Source organism: Dermacentor albipictus, chromosome 1 (genome assembly GCF_038994185.2).
Source record: "Dermacentor albipictus isolate Rhodes 1998 colony chromosome 1, USDA_Dalb.pri_finalv2, whole genome shotgun sequence".
Taxonomy (NCBI): domain Eukaryota; kingdom Metazoa; phylum Arthropoda; class Arachnida; order Ixodida; family Ixodidae; genus Dermacentor; species Dermacentor albipictus.
The window spans coordinates 258,489,929-258,505,355 of record NC_091821.1 but is presented as its reverse complement, the minus strand read 5'-3'; the positions used below and the strand labels follow the sequence as shown (position 1 = coordinate 258,505,355).

The 15,427-nt window shown below is 41.8% G+C and overlaps 1 long non-coding RNA gene across 1 annotated transcript; it reads left to right on the top strand.

Moving 5' to 3' along the window:
• Positions 1-73: 73 nt before the first annotated feature.
• Positions 74-14,681, top strand: LOC139054358 (uncharacterized). The gene is made up of 3 exons (XR_011511153.1): positions 74-3,182; positions 13,160-13,344; positions 13,453-14,681. It is a non-coding gene; the product is annotated as an uncharacterized lncRNA (long non-coding RNA).
• The last annotated feature ends 746 nt before the right edge of the window (positions 14,682-15,427 follow it).

The window sequence follows — 15,427 nt, the reverse complement described above, 5'->3', positions numbered from 1 at the left end:
GCCGAATGGGCTCCGAAACGTCGGGCTAATAAAATTCAGTTATTTGGTTGGAGTCAGTCTCAAGTTCTAAGTACAGTGTGCATCATCCAAGTGATGATGCAGCGAAAAATTTTTTCCATACAGAGTTGTGGTGTGTGTTCATGCTAATATTTGTTTCTGGTGTCAAATCTTGTACCAACAAAATTTTTAATACAGCTTACCTGTTTGCATTAGGCTTTCAAACAAAATGACCAATAGTGTATAGGGTATTCCACCACAAATGTACTAGCTATATGTCAAGCATACATGAATATTTTACCCACTACGGTTGGCTTGATTGCAGCATAGTGGGTTCTTTGTAATGTTGCGCCGTGCATGAGGTTGTGGGTTGGATTCCCGACCACAGCATTTGTATTTCAATAGGGACAAAACGCGAAAAAAAAAAAATCGTGCACGATGCCTTGAATGCATGCCAAGCCCAGGCAGTCTACCGTAATCCGGAGCTTTCCACCATCCCTCGTAGGACCCCTGTGCCTTTAGGAAAATCCCCATAATATGATTTTTTTCTTATTTAGCGTGTCGCAAACCGGGAATTCTGATAAATTTTGAGTGGTGTGGAAAATTTGGGGAAAACTCGGGAAATTTATGCTTTTATCAGGAAAAATTAGCTGTAATTTTATTGAAGGGGGGTGGAAGGCGCGGTAATGCTGGCTTGAGTAACGGGCAGGAATCGTAACGAATAGTCTTTGACGCCCTGTCGCCGGCTGGAGGAGTTGCCAGTGTACACTCAACGACAGACTTTCCGGATGCCCGATTATTCGGACGGCTTCGCGGCACTATCACGTACCCCATAGAGTCAATGTGTAAGAACGTCAAATTTCGGACGCAAGAACCCTTCGCTGTCCCATTTTCCGGACTTGCTGTGATCGCAGGTCCACATACGTCAGCAGCCCATTTTATGTCCACTGCAGTACGAAGGCATCTCCCTCAAACCGATTCCAACTAGCGCCCGCGAATTTCCAAATTTCATCGCCCCACCTAGTTTTCTGCCGTCCGACCGCGGGTCCGAAACGGCATTAATCAAAGCCACCACCGCTACCGTTTTGATTACCACGCCGCCGCGAACCGGCGCTCTCGCACGCAGATCCGCTGGCAGCCGTAACCACCACAGTGGCAACGCTAGGCCTAGCTGCTTCGACGTTCGCTATTTGTTTCTTGCCGTTGGGTGCCGTATTTTTCATTGAAAGAATTCGCCGCTGTCAGCAATGGCACTGATTCCGCCTTGGTGGTCCTCGTGATTGGCTTCTAAACTCGGAAAGCCAGTGCGTTGCATAATGCCGGTTCCCGAAAGTCAGCTTCGCCTCTGTACAGAAATGTTACTTGTGAAGCATACGCAAAAGTATTGCGGTGAAGCATAAGCGTGGGAAGGGGCTATTGCCGGTATCTCTTGTCACAGTACGAGCATCGATATCCCTAATACGTGTACCGACAGGGCCTTAGAGTTTTTTCGAATGTGCCTGTGGCGGTTTGAGCCCTTGAGGGCAGTAAAATGCATTCATTTTTTCCAACTGTTCGATTTTTTGGGACGTTTTCGCGGCCCCTAGGCAGTTCGAAAAACCAGACGTTGACTGTACAACCGACCAAGAAGATGCTTCAAATGGTCCGTGGTGCGACCGAGCGGCGGAAGGAGGGCGAGAACGGAAAGGACCTATGCAGTGAGGAATGAACGGGAAAGTAAGCGTGCTGTCGCCGTTTTGAAGGAGCTTGAGCTCAAAAAACAGTGTTGGCTGATGTCGAGATGCAGGTGTCCCTCATCCAAACCAAAAGAAACTATTTAAAGTAGTGAAACACAGCAGTGAGGTGTCGTGCGCAGGCTGAGAGTATGCCAGGACAGCTGAGGTTGACTTACGAGCTGTTGAGAGAGAAAATTGTGGCAAAGTTCGGGTCTCGTACCATTGAACTTGCTCTCATTTGATAGAAATAGCTCATATTTTTATTCGTATTTGAAAATTTCCGACTTGATTTGCAAGTTTGTTCGAAGACATTTTATTTGCTGTGCGTTTTACTAACGCCTCCATTCTATTCTTTTTTTGAATAAAGTAAGCACTACTCCTTAGTATTGAAACTGAATTCGGTCGTTTTTCTTTTAAATTTTTTTTCACATGCTTACTAGAGAGACAACATCAGGCGACATGGTTTCAGCCCGTGTTGACATAAAATATAGTTCTGCGTCAACCAGGGAATCTTGCAAGGGCACTCGGGGAAAACCTGGAAAGCTCAGGGAATTTGGAAATGTTAACTTGGTAGACATCCTGCTTATTGTATTTGGAAGAATTCATGGATGGTTATTTTGATTTAGAAAATGCTGTTTGAAATTGGAACATTTCGTTGATAATGGGTGTTCCATGAACATTTCTAAAAGAAAGTTGTCTGCAGTGTTATGAATTTATGCCCTTTAATGTAGAGCTTATCAATATTTTTCTTCTGCATTTCACGTTGTTTTTGACTGGGGAACAAAACAAAAAAGTGATCCGTGCTTAGTACTGTGAGCGCTAAAGTGCTGGCATTCTCGAGGTGGGGGGGGGGGGGGGCAAGGGCAAGGCACCCCCACTGGATCTGCCAGTGGGCATAACTTACACGCTGAGGCAGTGCTAGTAAAGATTTGAAGGATAGCACATTTTTATTGCTCTTTATTAACACTTGATTCTAAATATTCTACAATAACAGCTTTTAAGAGTCGCAGAAAAAAAAAAATGGACATTCCTCATTGCTCAATTGGTAGTAGTTCAGGTTCATGCTTGTCCCACATATATGTTTCTTTGTTGCAGTCTTTCATGTCAACCTTAATTTTATATGCATACAGTAGAACCTCTTTCATACGTTTTTGAAAAAACAGCGAGAAAAATGTACTAACCGGAAAAACGTATGATCCGACGTAACTAAAAAAAAATTTGACGGACTCAATTATTGTTGACATATACGTCATGTGAACCGTCGCACGGATTGTTGCGGCATGAGACGCTGGTGGACGCGCGTCGAGCTGGTGGTAATCCGACGGCACTAGATGTGTTTTGTTTTCCTATTGCGTGGTGCTTTAAGAGGGCAACGGCAAACCGAAAGGAATTCGAGCTGGTAGGCGACGCCGGATGCCGCCGAAGCGAAACATGATGCCTACATTGCGCCGCCTGAAGCAGGGAACGGCGGTGCGTTTGAATTATCACCTACTAAAAGCGTGCAGTAAGATACCAATGGCAGTACACACCACACGCTGTAAAATATAGGTGAAGATACTTATCGTAATAGGTTTGGCGGTGAAACTGTACGTGTGTCAACATTTTCATGTGACACGGGTGCGGACGAGTATTGCGGTGAAACTGCCGCGGCGGGCTGCTATATACTGTTCTCGATCGCGCGCGCCTAGCGCATTTTCTTGTTTACATGTAATCTCAGCTGCAAAACGTATCATACGATCACAGTTTGGCAACGTACTGAACGTTGGTGCCAAAATTGTGTTTTCTCGGAACGCATGGACATAACTCTAATAGGTCACATTTTGTGTTCTTGATTGCAAACGTTGGCGCCGGGAAAACATATGTAACGGGAACGTATCAACGAGGTTCTACTGTATTTTCAATGCACTAGCTAGCTCTGCTAGGTCTACTCACGGTTCACTGAAATTTAAAATAATGCCCAAGGCACCAAAAGGTTTTCATGGAGCAGTTACGGAGGTTACTGTTTCTCATTGAAGCACTAAATATCCATGAAAATTAAAAAAAACAAAAGATTTGGTATGGTTGCCAAGACATCTGGTACATTTGAAGATTACCCCAATATACAACCCTTGATGAGAGTTCGAGAACTAAGTTTTTATTGCTCTGCTGTGATATTCATGCACAAGAAAGGGCTGTTATTCAGTAACTTTTTCTGAGCAGACATGACTTTAAAATTATTTCTCTGTGAACTTGCTAGGTTGTAGAGCTCACCACTGTTCGTTGGTGCACTTAGTTGTAAGCAACACAAGGGACATTATGGGATAAAATTACAAGCAGAAAGTTGAGGCTAGAAAATGCCCCTGCTGTTAACACTAAATGTGATGCAGCAAACATATGGTGACAAAGTATTATTGAGAAGCTGTAACTTGAATGAAACCAAAGGCTGCATGAAGGCACAGATGCACCTAGTGTAGCAGCTCCCAAAGTAGGTACGCATTGCAAATGCGCAACCTTTGAGGAGGCAGTTGCAGTAAGAAGTCCATGTTTCTGTGCACATATCAGAAAAGCTGAAGTTTAGAGGTCTGTCGCCAAATATTACGCAAGGATTGAAACAGAAACTTAATGCAAATATCACCCCTTGAACTAACAAGATGGGCAATTACTTTTGAACTGCTGTAAAGGACCAGAATTGATGCCACAGTTATGTTATTCTTTTCCACCAGAGATGAAGTTGATGTACCAGTATGACCAGTGTTTGAATATGTTCCTGTCTGCACACTGCTGTCATTTTTATACAACCACTCCTGCTATAGCCCTAATGGGCTGCAGTATGTAAAAAAAAAAAAAAAAAGTTGCCAGGATGCAGCCCAAAAGTGTCCCATTTTGTTGCAAAAAAGTTGCTAAGTGATAATGACTTTCTTGGAATTTAGCCTTTTTTAAATGATTTAGTTTTTGTTGTTCCTAAGTGCCTTATAATTTTTTTATCTAGGTAGTGGCGAGTGAATAGTCAATGTAAAAAGGTAAAATAATCCCAGATACAGGAAAAAACAGCATATAGAGGCTTTGTGCCAAGTTCCATGAGGATGATCAGGTTTTCCAGTGCCTTGATGATTACTGCAGTAGTACCATCCTCTATTTCAGGGTAATCACAATTCTGTTTTCCTGAGGTGCACCGCTTCACCGAACAACTTTGTTGCAATATCTGTAGCCTTGACGATGGTCAGGCTGTGCTTCAGATCACCAGTGCTGCCCATCAAATCAGCATTAAGTATATGGAAACACCTTCATTACAATGACAATCTTCATGCATTTCGTAAGGTGCATGCATAGGCCTGCAGCGTTCTTTCTATTAATTGCTCCTGCGAGAGCTCGGTGAGATGATCAGCAGAAAGTGATGCTGCATACTCGCGAAGGAATAAGCACAGACTTGCTTAGTGCCTTCCACTGGTAAAGTTGTTTGCGGCTGGAAACAGCGGCGTCTTAGGCTAGAAACTGCAGTGGGGCTCCGATGATATCTTCTGCTTTGTTGTGGCGGCATGCTTTTTTATGTGTGGTGTTGCTGCAATAGGCACAGGGGGGCACTTGGTGTATCCTGTTCCACTTAATGTAACCACTCTTGCAAATAAGGTAAAGAGTCCCAAAATTTTCTATAGTGCTGGTTATCTTTTTTACTGTACTGATCCAGCATCAGTATGCTGTTTAATGGAGACGTGCAAAGACTCCCATTCTGTACTAGAATATGTTATGTCACCAAACTTGTAGCTGGAAAAGCACAGTTATGTTTCCTATATGGTTCTTCTTCCATGTGATGGCAAGTTTTGGACCGAGTGTGAAAACAGTGTCAACTCAAGAGCAAAGAAGGCTGCTTCCGCCATTGCAGTGTGGGCTTGCCAACGGCTCACCAAAAAATTGTGATTTAGCTGCATATACATAATTTCTTTGATGATCAGCGAAGCAATTGCACTTATAGTGCTGTTAGGAATAGTAACTCGCCAACAAAATGTAAATAAAAAATGTAGCTAGGACCCCCAAAAAATTTTTGCACTAGGGTGACTGAAAAACTCACTAAACACAGTAACAAAGTTGCTAAGTTGCGAACATTTAGTAAGATCCTCAAATGAACTGCTGAAATGCCAAATGAAAAGTTCATTAACCAGCCTGAAAAAAAAGTTACAACCTTGGAAAAGAAAAATGGTAGGCAACCCTAATCTTTGACTTGGGTGTCTTAGTGGCACGTGCACCTTGGTGTTGGTGTTCTTTAGGTTAAGCGAGCAAACATTATGTGGGTGAGGATGAAGTGCAGCATGTGCCACCTGGTGGGGTGTTGCCCCCTAGCGAGCGGTGCATGAAGCGCACCTTAAGTGCCCTCTCCGGTGCTGATGTCAGACAATGTAACGAGCACGCACGTGCAGCTGTTGCGAGCAAGGGCGTGAGCAGGTGAGCACCACGAGAGGAGAAGCGAGAGAGGCGGGAGTGACATCACATTCGATCTGCTAGGCAGATGTTCAGTCTATGCCAGGTAACAGTTTTCCACTAATTATCCGGTTAAATATCATGGCACCTTCTTGTGTGTGATGTCATTAGTGATGTCGTTACTTCTGCTTTCTAGTTCCGGGTTTCCTGGAATTTCGTCAAAGCCATGCTCATGTAGCAGGTCTCTAAAGCCTTTGATTCTATGCTTTGGTATGCGGTAATCAGTTATTTCTAATTAATTCTAATTATTCCAGACACTTCAGTAACTAAACTTGTAACTAAACTTGCTCTGACATATCAATGAAACCCATGAATTCTGTACTGCACTATTTAGTTTCTTTTCTATTTTTTTTCTTTCTGATTTATCTTGAATTTCATCCCTGGTCGTCTCAGGAGGTGAACCGGAAGTGCTGCACAAGAAACAAGAGTGCCACTAAAAACAATATTGATCACATTTCTTCATGCTAGCGGCTTGGTGTGCTATGTATGTGTCTAAAGATAAAGAATAAACTAAAATTTACATTTACTTGCTAAAATGTTTGCATCTAGCAATTTCGCTGTGGCATTTTTGGCATCCGAACAGTGGTTATTACCCGTTATCGCGAGGCTCCATACTGCTGTATCAGTCCAGATATATATATGCAAACGCTGAATCACTGCTCTGTCAAGTCCCCCATATTCACCAAACCTGGTGCTGTATGATTTTTTTTTGTCCTGCAAATTAAAATGCTTCTGAAAGGAAAGTGTTGGGAAGACTGCAAAAATAGACATGTGCACAGAAGGGATACCACATAAAAGATGGGCAACAGAGCACTACTACAAACTGATTTTATTGCTGCTTGATCAGCACCAAGTGTATGAATTTGTGTATATGAGAGGCGCTTATAAAGTTTATACTGTCAGTACCATAAATTTCAAGCATGCATACACAACAGGCATGAAAATTAGCGCACGGCTCTCTAGTTTTAGCGGAATATAAAATTGTATTCTGTAAACCGCGGAATACCATTTTGTTTTAATGCTCTAGTAGTGTCCTGCAGTACAATTTAGAATGCAATATTTATATTTTGCTACAACCAGAGAGATGTGCTCTCATTTTGACACCTATCATGCATGCCTTCTCCAAATTTATGATACTGATAATACGACCATTATGAATGCACGTCATATATTGGTGCTGTTATTTTTAAGGTCACCAACTACCCTGGACCTTGTAATGCTAAGTAGCATCTCAGGGCCAGTAATGTCTAATGTTCCATTTCATTTTTTATACTTTTGCATTAATTTAATGCATTACTCTAACCAAGTGATCTCTGCAATAAGTGTTGTGTTGTGTGCACCATGTCTGAGCCAATGTCGAAGAGTAAAAACACAGTCCCAAATGAAGATCTCTCCGCATGCTTTCATGACATCCAGAAACAATAACACACAGCTTTGCATAAATAGCAGCGGGAACTACGTTGATATACTAAACCTATTAGTTGGTAAGTTGAATTATTTTTTTATTATTTCAATCTTGGAACCTTTGTGACAGATTGTATAGTAGGTTTCAGCGCGAGTTGACCGTTTGGATCAGACGACAGATTGGCTGGTAAAAACTTTTATCAAGTGTCCTGCAGATTGATGACCTGGGCTCAGGTCTCAAACACTGGGACGTCCAGGCCTTGCCTAGGAAGCTTTGATGGCTAACTCACAATTTTAGCCCCTTAATGCATGAATTTTTGTTTTCTTGTGAAAAAAAAAACTCTCAAGGCCTTTTTTATGCCATAAATGCCCAAAGCTGCATCAGTTTTCTTAAGAAATGCATGGTTGTGACTTTGAGCTAGAATTGTCACATATTACATATGATACACCATGCCAGTTACGGATATATTTTACAACTATACAGAAAGACGTCTTAATTGGGAAAAAAACTTCCGAAAAACGTCGCAACCAACTTTAGCTTGACGACGCCATCCTTGATTGGCTAAATTATAACTTAATTATCTAAGCTGTATACCTTAGTACACTTCCTTTTATGTGTATTTTTGTTTTGCATAGACTTTAGGAGCTTGACGCAAGCAAAAATAATGCCTTCTTCCCACTCCTCTAAGAGTTCTTTGTTGCTGCTCTTGTCTTTAGCTCTTGGAACACGGCTGGCCCGGCACTATGTCAATTGTAAATACTGCTGGAATTTTCATTGACATACTAATTGCAATAATGGTGCTAATCAATAGTATAGCTTGTGAAAACTTTATATTTCGTCACCAGACTTGTTTTCTTGCAACAAAGGAAATCTCTGCTCTCGTTCACAAGATAAGCCATAACTCCATGCTGTCTCATTTATTATACAGCAATTAATGCTTGCCTCGCAGAAACACCAGAATGTCTTTCTGATTTGAAACATCGCAGTAGACTAATAATGAGCAAACAAACACCCTGTTATTTTTTCTGTGCTACTTCCAATTGTAAAAATTATGAAAATAACCTTCTCTCTTTTTTTTTCACAAAGTTCTTGTGCATATTATGACGAGCTGCCAGCATACATATTTTGTGATAAAATAACTTTAAATTTCATTGCTGGAGATGACGCAGATTACCGGTAATTGGAAGAATTTGTTGCAAGTCTATCATATAATATGATACACCATGGAGTAAAGGTTGAAGTACTGTGAAATTATCTGCATTGGTCGACACTAGGTTTCACTGTTCTATAGTGTGGCGCACCAAGGTATTCCATATGGTTGGATGCTCCCTTACGTTGTTTGCTGTTCACCATGGGTATTGAATTCAGTTATAACTTTGTGCTGGAAATTAGAATGTGTGTCATATATACAATGAACGAGAAGAAGGGGGACAGAGGGGCTCGATTTCTTGTTTGTCACAACCATACGATGCCAAGGAAAGCATAGAGGAAATCGCTTGTTGTTTTAACTGAAGTGTAGAAATAATAAACTTGCCGCCAGCGGGAGCCGATCCCACAATTTCCACGTTACGAGTGCATTGTTCTACCAATTTAGCTACAGCGGGGATCTTCCCACGTCCACATTCTTGGTTATTTATCTATGTATATAAGATCTAACCTGGGGAGTGTTAAACAGCGCCACTCATGGCCATGGCAGTCGATGTGGAACATCCTTTTGATTGATGGTGTCATGTGTATGAGAACTTCAGTAGCAGCAGGCAGCTAACAAATGAACCCTTGTATGCAACATGAAGGCAACAAACCTGCCAGAGTCTAGACCCTTGCTATGCAATGAATGACGAGAAGGGGAACCGAGGGGCCCTTTAACTAACAAAAAATTGGTCTTTCTGAGAAGAGATGAAGTCAAACCTCTTGGTGAAGTGTTAGGTACGGGGCAGTTTGTTTTTTTGTTTTCATTGCATAATCTCCTCCCCTAAATTTGTTTTCTTTGTCGTTTTTTCCCCCCGTGTGAGTGTGTTTGGTGTAAACTAATTTTGAATTGTACATGGGAACGTTGGGGGAAAATACCACAGTTTCGCCATGAGGGTGAAACAGTGAATGTGATACCAACATGTTAGAATATTACACGAAATGCAAGATTTGTAGTAGCTGTAGTGGCAGTATGAATTGAAGTAAACGTAAACCGACTAAGTAAAAATGAGCTGTTGTGGAAGGGGTCCTCTGTTGGAATCCTGCCATAAGACAATTTCATTTATGTTTATTAATTAAAGCCAATGTCTCAATGACTTTACCACCACTTTTCCATATAGGGTACGTTTCAAACCTCATTCCTGGGCCGATCCCAGAGGTAGTGCACAGCTGTGCCTATAAAGTTACATGATTTTCAGGTTTGAGCTCTGTTATTCTTTTGAACTTCATTTACATCTGAGAAAATAACATAAAAGACATGTGCTGTTGGTGTTTTGTTTCAAGACATCTATTTGTGGGCTGCCATTCTTAAAATTCTGAGGAATAATTTTGTTGGAATGTAAGACCTGGTGTGAGCAACTTCAGTGATAGAATGGTGTGGCAATATAACACACATATACCGGATGTCATAATGCAAGGCGTGGCATATAGCATATATATACCTAAATATATACGGAACCTCATGGCGACGATGGCAAAAATTTGCTTGGAGAGTCCATATAATTGCTATCGAAAAAAATTTGTGGGGCCACACAACACAACATTCATATGGGGACAAATTACCAGCAAAGCTGTTTAGGCTGCATATATTATGAAATCACAAATTTTTTTTTCATATGGCAGCGCACTACTCCGACACAAGCGCCGCCGCAGTCACCACACCTCCCATGCATCTGCTGCAACCGCCGTCGCAACACTTCCCCCCTCATTATCCTTCAAACAGGATTTAAAACAAATAAAGCGCATGAAGGCCAACTTGTTACACTACGTGCACTTTCTTGCGTATATAAGGTTTTTTTTTTTTAGCTGCACCAAATTTTTTAAAGATTGCCTATGGCAGATAGCACAATTCTAACCCTTGATCTAAATTACTCGATGAGGTGGCCATTACTTCCACGAGAAATCAAAATGTTCAGTTGAGTATAACATAATTACACTAATTTTAAAAATTAATTACTTTACGCCACATATCTCAATCTACGAATTATAGCCGCTGAGTTCACACGGCATATCTGCTTGGAATGAATTCTCTGGACAGCACCAGTTCTGAGAAATTAATTTTCTAAGTGTTCAACAAAATGCACTGGCGTTCCAGTTACTTTTTAAAGAAACTGCTGTTTTATGCATTCAAACATAAAAGTAACTGAAACATTTTAAAATGTTTCAGTTACGCATGCACACACACAATTGTGTGTGTGCATGCGTGTGTGTGTGTGTAGTGTTTCTCTTACAATGCTGAAGTTATGTGGTTATATTTGGAATGCATGAGGGGGATGCATTCGGGGGCTAGAGGTAAACAGCTTGGCAGTAATAAAACATCTTGTATTCTTTGGGCACATTAGTTTTTGTGCCCCAACAGTGTCAATGAAAGCTGTATAGCCTTTTCTTTCTTTTGTTTTTCGATGAATTTTAAAGATCAGTGTTCACACTTGCAATTCATGCCCCAGGTGGGTTGTTTCTACTGGCTACCGTGCTTGCCACTCGTGACGGCAGCATAGGGGCAGCAGCACTGATGCGAACATCTTGAAAAGCTGTCTTGAATGTGTGAAGGATTCTTTATTACCATGAACGACTCAGTTCTGTCTGCTGATTAAAGTTTAAGAAGTAATATGGTCTTGATAAAGCAATGTCTTTTTTTTTGCCAAAAAGGTTTGTAAAGCACAATAACATTTTCAATTCATTATATAGTTGGAACACATAGTCCTTAGAGGTCAGGAGAAGCAGAACTCCCTGGGCCTTATGGTGCATCTTAGGGCTCTTTTTTTATATATATCTTTATAAGAATTTATATTGTGACATGGAGGACTAGATAAAGATGTAAAATCACCACTTCCCCAACTCGACGATATTATATAGCAGGAGTTGTGCTGGCCAGTGGGAATAGATTAAAAAAAAATTACATTGAATGCCTATAGTTGTCTTACAACATAGTGTGAAATGGCAATTTATGCAATTCAGTCTGGCGTTCACTTAGTCAAATGAGGAAATGTTGCCTCTGAATTTTTTATTGCACCTTTTTCCAGCAGCTGCATAAACATGGGTACATGTTAAATGTGACATGTTATCTTCCACAACACAAGCAAACATGAACACATCTCACTCGATGACCGCGCACTCGCTGTCAAAACGCTGGAGTAAGGAAGCACGGAAGCAGCAGCTGGCGAATTGACCTTTGTGCTGCCTCTAGCTTCAACGCGAACTAAGCAGCGAGAGCACAGCGCACACGAAGCTATCAGCTCTGGGCACACTCTGTCTCCATCGCAGATCGCCGTATGGACTGTTTGCAAGACAAGGCCTGCGCGGCATCGCAATATGCAGCCGCTGCTGGAGTAGAATGTTTCCTCCCTCCTGTGCCTTGCACACAACGGAAGATGGCGCGCTTCCTCTCCACTTTCCTCTCTTGCACACGCGAGATTGAGCTACCATCGTCGGCTCACCCTCGCATGCTTTCTCTTGCACATATTGTGTGGCTACGATGTTATCGCCCTTGGACTTTATATTGAACATCCTGGTGACGACGGCAGAAATGCTCCTGGAGTGTCTATATACAATTGCTATCGCAATAAAATCACACCCCTTGGAACCCTCGATTCTTGCCCATCAATATTGAGATATTCACTGGCCTCCTTTTCTCTCTTATCATTGCATTTTGCATACTTGGAAGTGTTCATTGTGTTCCACATAACCCATGCTGTCTGCGTTGGCTTTGTTTACCTCATCATGATGAAATTAGAAAACTTGCATGCATGAGATGGTGTCAGCTGGCACGAAATAGGGGTTAGTGGTGATCACAAAGGGACGTCTTACTCCTGCAGTGGACATAAACATGGTGCAGAAGCATGTGCATTTGGACTGGTTGGTTCATGACTGTTGGTTCATGTTGCGCATCTCAAAGTCCTCAAACATGGTCTGCAGAACTGCGACTACATGGGCACTTCATTGCTGGTTTTAAACAGTCTTGTGCTTGTCGTAGACAGCTGCCAGAGGCCAAGCGAAAACATGAAGTTCCTGAAAAAGACCCTGCATCCCCGTGCATGGAGTTTACACATTTTGTTGTTTACTTAGCAGACCCCGAGACGGTGCTTCCCTTTGAGGCACGTCAGATTTCACCAGACTTGTATGTAATTAATTACAATTTTGGTAGTTTTGTAGTTTAACAATTACTTTTGTTTACTTGGTAACGCTCATTGTAATTCACTTACTTTTTTCGGTATCCAATTACATGTAACCAGTTACGTCATTCATGAGACAAGTTGCAACAGGTGACGCAGCTTTGAGAACTTGAATTTGGCGAAAACTACAGTAGGACACTGCCCAAGATTGTGCCAAGCAGCAGCTTCGCGAATGTACATGTTCACACAGGCAAACCTGGCGCCTCAATATTTGTTTCCTCATCTTATAGCTCCACCACATGTTGGCCGCCGAATTGAACCAGTGCTCGTATGTATCAACGGCAATGGCCAGGAAGGACGTTAATACCAGGAAGTCACATACGGACGATTTTTTCAGCTTTTCATTGGGCCAAATGGGAAAGTCTTCAAGCCCTAGTGATAAAGTGCTGAGCTTCATAGAGGATTCAGATGCTGAGTAAGCACAATCTAATGTGCATGATCCATGTTTGTTAAACACTGCCCTACCCCCAGCACGAACTTCGAGCGAACTGTCTAACCTTCCTATCTTTCTTTTTCCTCCTAGAGCGAGTTTGCAGCGTAGCTGCAGATGTCATGACAAAAAAAAAAAGAAACGAAAAGAAGAAGAAGAAAAGAAAAAGAAAGAAGAGTGAGAAAGAGAAATGATGACTGACAAAATTTTTTAAAAGCAATTTTAGTGCGGAAACCAATGTACGAAGGGCTGCAGAAGACTTGCAGAAAGTACCAGGCCAGCTCGTTCTGTTTTCTGTATCTATGCAATGTTAATAAATGTTCGGAGGAAAGGAACATAGAAGTAGTAATCATTTACTTTTGAGTAATTCCTCAATTACTTTCATGGGGCAGTAATTGGTAAATGTAGTTCATTACATTTTTTTATTAATTGTAATTGGTTACTTTTTTCTCCAACATGTATAAGTCCGAGTTTCACAGAGCAATGCCAGGTTAGACACCAGGCCATGCTGCCAAATGGCGAGACCTCGGCATTAAAAGGAGAACAATCAATCGAAGGAATGTGACCATATCAGTTGTCAAACACAATGTAAGATGAACGCGTGTATGCAGAAGTAAAGCCAGTTTGCTTCTCATTAAATCAGATTGTTCTTACAGTCACAGCAGGCCTGTTTTCTTTGCCTCCATCACGGTGCACTGTGGCATCAATCGTGTGTCCTGTGAGCCATAGCTGCTTTTAGTGCTAACACTTTGTCTATGTTGTCAGGGCACAGTTGGCTGGAGCATCAGTATTGAGAGGAGGTCTTAGGTTCGACAGCATGTCTTTTGTTTTTCTGAACGTTTAGTTAAAGTTGCTGGAATGATACAGTCATTCATTGTTGTGGATGGAATGCAGCTGGCCAGCTTTGGCACAGTATACAGCATCAACAGCTGTTAACTTAAATTTTTTTACTGAACCATATTGTAAGCTGATGCTCTTAAAGGGTGCCTCGCCAAGTCTTGTCATTTTGAGCTGACAAGCGCAGAGCATACAATGCGCGATAACGATCGTGCCTGCAAAGTATTACATCGCTAAATGCAGCAGAAAGATCTGAGATTTCAAACCGAATGCCGTTTTCCCTTCTCCTCGCAGTCGCCGCGCTCCAAGCCAGAGAATGACGTACGCGTACTAGTGCGCCCACGTACACGTGTTTGCTGTTACATTGCTCGTGGCGACAAATTATTCTAGGCAACATCTGTTATTTGTGTAATACATTGCTTGAATAGACGAATTAAAGCTTACAGAAATAATAAAACACACAAACTGAATGTCTGCATGTTTTTGTTTTACTTTGCACCGCAGCAAGAGAGATGTATTTCCGTTTCGTCTGCTTGTCCCCACGTCATGCAGTCGCATGTGCAGACACCAAAGATATGTCGTTTTCTACTGTGTTCCAGTGCGCGATCATGCTCTGTGATCCACTTGTGTCTGCCTCAGTATTCCTGTAGCACTGACTACTAGTCAGGTGTCCTTGTGCACAGTGTGCAAAATCGTGTGCTGCACACAATGAGACAATCACAAAAAAAGCGGAGAAAAAAAATATGAAGAAGGGGCCCATGAAATATGCATCACACAATCCTTAAGCTCCGGTATGGGAGAACGCAGGGAAGGAATTTCGCTTGCGGAGGCTAGACGGGGCAAGTGGAGAGTGTATCGCTTGGCAGTGGAGCTCGCCTCCTGAAATATTTATATCTCGGCTACTAATGAACAGATTTCACAAATTTTTTTGGCAGAACGTTCCCTAGAGGACATGTAACTTCCAGCGTATAACGAAAATTTGCTATGGGGCCTGGTGAGGAGCCCTTTAAACATTCTACTCTTAAATTTTAGAGCCCATTGAATCTCTCATTCTACAGATAATTATAAAGGTGGGGAGTGAATTCATGAGTTGGAAATGGCATATTCGCCTGAATAATGGATCCTGTAAAAATCGATATTGTGAATTTTCACATACCATGCAAGGTCCATCAAAATTCTTGTACTTATTTTTATTGTTGTGAATTAGCCACCTGGTTAGCTGGTTAGTTCA